This window comes from Pan paniscus, chromosome 7 (genome assembly GCF_029289425.2).
Source record: "Pan paniscus chromosome 7, NHGRI_mPanPan1-v2.0_pri, whole genome shotgun sequence".
In the NCBI taxonomy this organism is placed as follows: domain Eukaryota; kingdom Metazoa; phylum Chordata; class Mammalia; order Primates; family Hominidae; genus Pan; species Pan paniscus.
Window position 1 is genome coordinate 154,648,646 of NC_073256.2, and position 7,993 is coordinate 154,656,638.

General features: G+C 45.4%; 1 pseudogene; it reads left to right on the top strand.

The window, feature by feature from the left end:
- The first annotated feature begins 2,530 nt into the window (after positions 1-2,530).
- On the top strand, positions 2,531-7,530 carry LOC134730855 (transcription factor NF-E4-like; annotated as a pseudogene).
- Positions 7,531-7,993: the final 463 nt, after the last annotated feature.

The window sequence follows — 7,993 nt, forward strand, 5'->3', positions numbered from 1 at the left end:
TCCGACCTGGCTTCAAAGCAGAACGCATTTCATTTATATCACTCTGATTCTCCACAATCTGTTTGCATTATGTTATGTTGTTTTGTTATGGTGTTTTATATTATATTCTTTCTTCTCAAATAATCCGATGGGTTTTTTTAGAGTTTAATATCTCTGAAGTTTCAAAGAAAGATTAAGAGACTTAAGCCTTCTCAAAGCTAAAATGATGCCTGACATCACAACACTGGTTACTTCTCACTCCTAGGGAACCGCCATAATTAGTATAGTATTGCTTTTCAGACTCTCCTCCCAGGAATTAATTGCATGATTAGAACCCAATCAAATACTATTACATTTGTGACCAAGATGTTGAAAATCTAATATTCAGACAAACTGATCTGATTAATCATTTGAAAATGGAACAGTTCTTAAATTACAAGGACTAGAAAGAAAGTCTGAAATAGTTAAAATACAGCTTGGGCTCTGTGGAGGGGAATTTTTCTGCAGCCATTTCCTCTACCCTCTGATCCTTCCTGAATCATTTTCCTTTTGTCCGCCAAAGACACCAAGTTGATTACCTTTTTGTGTCTCCCTTTTCAAACACATCGCTGAAGCCAAGAGTAATTGTGCATTCAGCATTGGTATGAAAACCCATGATCACGTTAAAGTAATTGTAGCTTTTCATTCCCTGGCAAACAAGCTTTAAAGAAACAAGAGAAAATTTCATGTCAGCTCTAAACAGCTTTCCTCTTTGTCCTTAAAACATTTATCAATGTTTAATTTTTGAAGAGCTACATAGTCGTGAAAGGTGGTGGCAATCATGGCAAGAGAAATAACCTCAGGAGAAACAAAACGAATAAATGTCAAGAAAGTGACCATAACACTGACAGCAAATGAGCTTCCACAAGTTTAATTACCAGGAAATGCATGACCCTGTTGTTACTAACAAGACTGAAATCAACTAGCCTGAAGTTTCCATGGTAGGGACTGGAACTAATTATTTGGTCAAGCTTCTTTGATAATGGACTCCGGGATATCTGCCATTGGCTTCCTACCTTGGAATTGCCTCTCTTTCTGAAAGCAGTCTTTTAACAAGAGAATTTGGAAAACATAGACAATCTCCCAAAGTAGTTCCCAAATATTAATTTAAAGTAATACAAAGGATAAAGAAACCATTTATTCTATTCCAAGAGAAGTGTGATCTTTGATCCTGTGAATTTTTTCAGACTCAATCAATAGTAGCCCTTAGTAGGCCCTTAAATATAGTTGAATATATGAGTGAAAAAAAATATGCCAATGGGGATTCACTTTATTTTCATATGATAATGTGAAAGGAAAATAAATCTTGGGGACCCCAAATCACTAAGCTAAAGGGAAAAGTCAAGCTGGGAACTGCTTATGGCAAACCTGTCTCCCAGTCTATTCAAAGTCATCCCTCTGCTCACTGAGATGAATGCCTGACTGATTGTCTCCTTTGGAAAAGCCAATCAGAAACTCCAGAGAATGCAACTGTTTGTCTCTCACCTACTTGTGACCAGAAGCCCCCTTCCTGCTTGAGTTGGCCCCGCTTTCTGGATGGAACCAATGTACATCTTACATATATTGATTGATGTCTCATGTCTTCCTAAAATATATAACCAAACTGTGCTCTGACCACCTTGGGCACATGTCATCAGGACCTCCCGAGGCTGAGTCATGGGCCTGTGTCCTCAACCTTGGCAAAGTAAATTTTCTAAATTAACTGAGACAGTCTCAAATATTCAGGGTTCACAGTAACTTTCAATAAAGTTTTTCTTTATTGCAAAAAAATTGTTGTCATACATAATGATGGATTCTAAATGTTCAAGACTAAATATAAAAAGTATGGTTAGACAAAAGATTCTTGAATGTCTAAGTTATTGTTTCCTTTACCTATTTATTTATCCATTCATTTATAAGTATTTATTAAATGAATTTCAGAGGTTAGCAACCATAGAATTAGTTATTAAGGGATACAAAGGTGTTGTGATTATCAATTTTATGTATCAACTTGACTCGGCTAAGAAATGCCCAGATAGCTGGTGAAACAGTATTTCTGAGCGTGTCTGTGAGGGCATTTCCAGAAGAGATTAGTGTTTAAATCAGCAGGCAGGGTAAAGAAAATCAAATTCACCCGTATGGAAGAGTATCATCTAATTAATTGAGGGACCAAATATAACAAAAAGGTGAAGGAAGGGCAAATTTATTCTCTCTCTTTGAGTTGGAAGATCTATCTTCTCCTGGTTCTTGGGCCTTTGGACTAGAATTCGGACTTCCATCATTGGCTTTCTTGCTTCTCAGGCCTTCGGGCTTGAGTTAGAACAATACCAGTGGCTTCCCTGGGTCTCCAACTTACAGAAGGCAGATCAGCCTATATATGATTTACTATGTTACATATATGATTTATTATGAGGCATTGGTTAACACTGTGAGCTTATATACATGTATGTGTATATATATAGAGAGAGAGAGAGACACATACATATATGTGTGTGTGTGTCAGATTCTCCCCGGGGCCTGAAAGCTTAAGGAGATGAGTAACTCCTCCTTCGCAGGCCCAGTCCCAAGACACGAAGCCACTTGGCACCAGCAGCGTGTGTCAGCAAGAGAGCAGAAGCAGGAAGAGAGCCAGCCAGAAGACACGTACCCCTGAAGATCGAGAAAGAGGCCATCCAGGTACAACGTAGCAGTCAGACTAGGACACTTCCTGTTTACAGGAGACTATAAAACCTTTGTCCCATCCTCACTTAGGGCTGACGCCATTTTAGGCCTCAGCCGGCCTGCACCCAGGCACTCATTAAAACAGCATATTGCTCCACACCGCATCGTGTTGTCTGTTGGCATGCTTTTGGGGTTTGAACCAATACAAGAACCTTACTTCTGGTACCAAAACCTGGGAGTGGCTCAGGTCTGCATACCCTGTGGACCTAACCCTCCACCCCAGAGAGCAGGCCACAGCTGCCAGACAAAGGAAGCTCCTCAGCCTCCAGTCACCTCTCTGTGCATGCACATCGGTCACTGATCTCGCCTACTGGTAAGTTTCCCGGGAGCCTGGTTAACAAGGGAAAATCCACACGGCCTCTCTTGGTTTCTCCGGTCCAAAAATCCAAAGTTGGTCCAAGAAGGCTCCGGTGTGTGCCAGGCACTCGCTGATCATCTGGTCTTAGGGGGACGCCTCTAAGCCATTCGATCCCATTCAGGGAACGAGAAAAGCAGCGGTGACGATTGCTCCTTTTATCGTCTCCCTCCAGCCGTCCAGGACGGTCTCCTTTTTCCCTGTTCTCCCAAGCTGACCCTCGGTTATCGGAAACTCCCAGTCCTCCATTCCAAAAAACAGCCCTCTAGGCTGCCCCATAAAAAAGCCTGTAAATCTTAGGCCTCAGGCAAGATATCCACCCTAAGCGCCTTATCTTTTTTGCAATACAGCCTGACTGCAGTACGGATTAGATAACAGGTCCAAATGGCCTGCAAATAGAACATTCGACTTTACAGTTTTGACTGACTTAAGCAATTATTGCCGACTACTGGAAAAATGGGCAGAAATTCCTTATGTCCAGGCCGTTTTGCACTCAGATCACAACCCGACCTCTGCAATTCTGGCTTACCTGTTCAAATCCTTCTCCTCGATTCTCACCGCCCTGATTGCCTTTCTCCTTCCCACCCTAACTCTTTTTCCTCGTTCAATTCAGCTGACTGCTGTCCACCACTCCCAGCCCCTACCTCTCCCTCTCAACTGTCTTCTTTAACTCCCCAGTCTTCCTCGTTATCTTCTCAGCTGCCATCTTCCCAGCTGCCATCTTCCCCGCCATCTTCCCAGCCGGCATCACTTCCAAAAGTACCCACTCCTTTTCCTACACCGTCCCCTCCTCAAGACAATTCTAGCATTGCCTGTACCCATTCTTCTCCCCTACCACCCTCTCCTGAAGCCTGTAAACCCATCATGCCACCTTACACCCCTATCTATCCTCCATTACCTATCAACTCAACCCCCCTTCCCCCTTCAAACCCTCAGAAGGAACCACTTCCAGCTTCTTCTTTCTCTACCGCCTATACTCGCTCAGGCACCATCATTGGCCCATGCCCTACTCTTACTTCAGTGCTGGTGCTAGAGTGCTCCCTTCAGGAAGCAGCAGGAACTGAAGGTATTGTTAGAGTTCATGTTCCCTTCTCCCTCACTGATCTCTCTCAAATTAACAACAGATGCAGTTCATTTCCAGAAAACTCTACCTCTTATATTGAGGAGTTTCAGTACCTTACCCAGTCTTATGAACTAACCTGGCATGACCTCTACATTATCCTCTCTTCCACCCTCACCTCAGAAGACCAAAACCATATCTGGACCCTAGTTCAGGAGGATGCTGATACAATTTATCACCAAGCTCCTGCCCAGCCTACTGGCACAGAGGCAGTCCCCAACCAGGACCCCCACTAGGATTATCAAGACGCCACCGTCCAGACCACAGGATTGTGTGTCTCCTTGCAGGACTCAAAAAAGCTGCCCATAAAGTGGTAAACTATGAAAAACTTTCAGAAATCACCCAAAGTCCTGACGAAAACCCAGCCCTTTTTCTCTCTCATGTAACTGAAGCCATGAGAAAGTATACCAACCTAGACCCAGCCAGCCCAGAAAGACCCACTGTTTTAAACCTTCGATTCATCTCCCAATCCACCCCTGATATTTGGTGCAAGCTTCAGAAGCTTGACGACGGCCCTCAAACCCCACAACGAGACCTTCTTAATTTAGCCTTCAAAGTCTTTAACAATTGTGTTGAGGAAGTAAGAGGCAAAAACAGGCAGAGTTTCAAATGCTTGCCTCCACCATTAGAGGCCCTGCAGGTCCCTGAGGCCGCAGCTCCACAAAGAAGCCTCCTAGCAATCACCTCCACCTGGTGCCTGTTTCAAGTGCAGCAATGAAGGCCACTGGTCCAAACAATGCCCAAACCCAGGTAAGCCCACCAGCCTGTGCCCCTTCTGTGGAGGACCCCACTGGAAGTCGGACTGTGAGCAGCCCCTGCCAGGACTGCCCCCATCCTTCCCTGAGCTGACCAAAACTTCCTACTTGGATCTCTTCCGCCTTGCCGCTGAAGACTGATGGTGCCCTGGAACGGATGCCCCAGCAACTACCATTGCTTCATTCAAGCCAAAGGTAACCCTGATAGTGACAGGTAGGCCAGTAAGTTTTTTAATTAATATCAAGGCCACCTACTCTGCTTTACCTAATTTTTCAGGACCCACCCAGTCCTCTCATGTCTCTGTTGTAGGAATTGATGGACAGATCTCCAAACCCCGAGTCCCCCTCCACTCTTCTGCGTCCTGCACACCTTTTCCTTCACTCACTCTTTCTTAGTCCTGCCCTCATGCCCAGCTCCGCTCCTAGGCAGAGCCATCCTTTCAAAACTCCATACTACTCTCCACTTCCATGTTCCCCATAGTACCCAACGCATCAACCCAGATCCCTCCAAGGCTTCTAACTTTCTTCTACTCCTTCGACCTCCCACCCTAAAACATGCAACTTTTCCTTATCCCCCATCCATAGTTAACCCCGCTGTTTAAGATACTTCCACACTCTCAGTCGCAAAACACCACACCCTCATTCGCATTACCCTTAAAAGCCCCACCCCGTTCCTATCACAGAAGCAGTATCCCATCCCCCAAGCAGCTCTCACAGGCCTAAAGCCTATCATTTCTGGCCTCCTCGCCAGTCACCTACTCCGCCCAACAGACTCCACTTTTAACACACCAATTCTACCCATTAAAAAGCCAGATGGAACTTAATGCTTAGTCCAGGACCTCAGGCTCATTAACCAAGCTGTACTCCCAGTATGTCCAGCAGTTCCTCACCCATACACTTTACTTTCTGCAATTCCCTCCAGTACCACCCATTTTTCTGTTCTAAATCTAAAGGATGCTTTTTTCACAATTCCTTTACACCCTGATTCTCAAAACTTATTTGCCTTTACGTAGGAAGATCCTGACACCCACCTTTCACGCCAGCTCACCTGGTGTGTACTACCTCAAAGTTTCAGAAACAGCCCCCACCTTTTAGACAGGCCCTTGCTCACGACCTCTGTACCTTATCCCTAAAACTGTCCATTCTCCTTCAATGTGTTAATGTTCTGCTCCTATGTAGCCCCTCTCAAGGAGACTGCAATGTCCATGCTATCTCTCTCTTTTAAACTTCCTGGCAGAACAAAGGTATTGGGTCTCCCCTAAGAAAGCACAAATATGCACCCCCTCAGTCACCTATCTAGGCCTAGCTCTTACCCCATGAACCCAAAGTCTCACAACTGACCACATATCCTTTCTCCAGTCCCTCCTGCCTCCACAAACTAAGCAAGATATTCTCTCTTTTCTAGGACTAGTGAGATATTTTAGGCTCGAAGTTCCCTCCTTTGCTCTCTTGCCAAACCATTATACCAAGCTACTAAAGGCCCTCTCCATGAGCCTTTAAACCCTGCACAGGCTATTACCCAACCTTTCCATCTACTCCAAAAGGCTCTCATCTCAGCCCCCGTCCTCGTTCTCCCATACCTCACTAAACCTTTCTCCTCTATACTGATGAATGCGTGGAGTTGCACTGGGTGTTCTAACCCAGTCAGAACCACCCTCCAGGTTATTGCCTACCTCTCTAAACAGCTTGAAGCCACAGTTCTCGGATGGCCTGCCTGTCTCCAGGCATTGGCGGTAGCTACTGTCCTCACCCTTGAAAGCCTAAAATTATCTCTCCATGCCAACCTAACAGTTTATTCAACCCATAACATCAAAGACATGCTGGCTCGCCACAATGTACTAAGTCTCATCTCTGCCCCACATTTCCTCCAACTGTATGCTCTATTCATAGAAACCCCTCAAATCACCTCAAATCACGGTGCTAACCAGCTCCTGTCTAAACCTGGCCACACTCTTACCTGAAGCTACAACCGCCCAAAACTCTACACACTGCTGTGTAAACATTTTTCAAACCTTTCTTATACCTTTTCCAAACCTAACAGACCAACCCCTTCCAGATGCCTCCTTTACTTGGTTTGTAGATTGCAAATCCTTCCACATCAAGGGCTCCGGCATGCTGGCTATGCTATAGTGTCACTGCCCCCCTGCACACTATTGAAGTGAATCTGCTCCTCCTAGGCGCCACCTCCCGAAAAGCTGAACTCATCGCCCTCACTCGAGCTCTCACTCTAGCAGTCAGGCAACAGATCAACATATATTCAAATTCTCGTTATGCGTTCCACATAGTGCACTCATACTCGATTCATCTGGAAAGATCGAGGTTTCCCAACTGCAAAAAACACTCCCGTCATAAATGGCTCTCTCATCAGCAAGGTCCTTCAAGCTGCCAGGCTACCACAGAAAGTTGCCATCATTCATTGCAGCGACCACCAAACCCCGGACAATCCTATATCAGCTGGAAATGCTTTAGCAGATCAGGTAGCCAAACAAGTAGCCCTACAACCCGTGCAAGGCCAGTTTCTGTCCCTGTCGTTAGTCTCTCCTCTTTACTCCTCAGAAGAAAAGGAGGACTTCCAGGCCTAGAACCTTCAAAAGCAAGGACCATGGTACATCAAGGAAGGGTGCTTTGTTCTTCCTCACTCTCAAAGCCTTCCTCACCTCCAAAGCCTCCACAGCTCTTGCCATGTTGGTTACAAACCTCTCTTGCAATTTATCTGCCCTGTTCTCACTTGTGTTCAAGAAATTACCCAGGCCTGCTCTATCTGCCACTCAGTTTCACCCCAGGGCTCCCTCCGGTCACTGCCTTTTCCTACCCAACAAGCTGGAGGCCAGATACCTGGGCAAGATTGGCAAGTAGACTTCACTCACATGCTGCCCAATAAACAGCTCTGCTATATTCTAGTCTCTGTACTTTCTCCAGGTAAGTAGAAGCATTCCCAACACCTTCAGAAGGTGCAAATGCCATCACACAAACCCTTATCATGCATATAATTCCCCATTTCAGACTCCCGACATCCATCCAGTCAATAACAGGCCTGCCTTCATC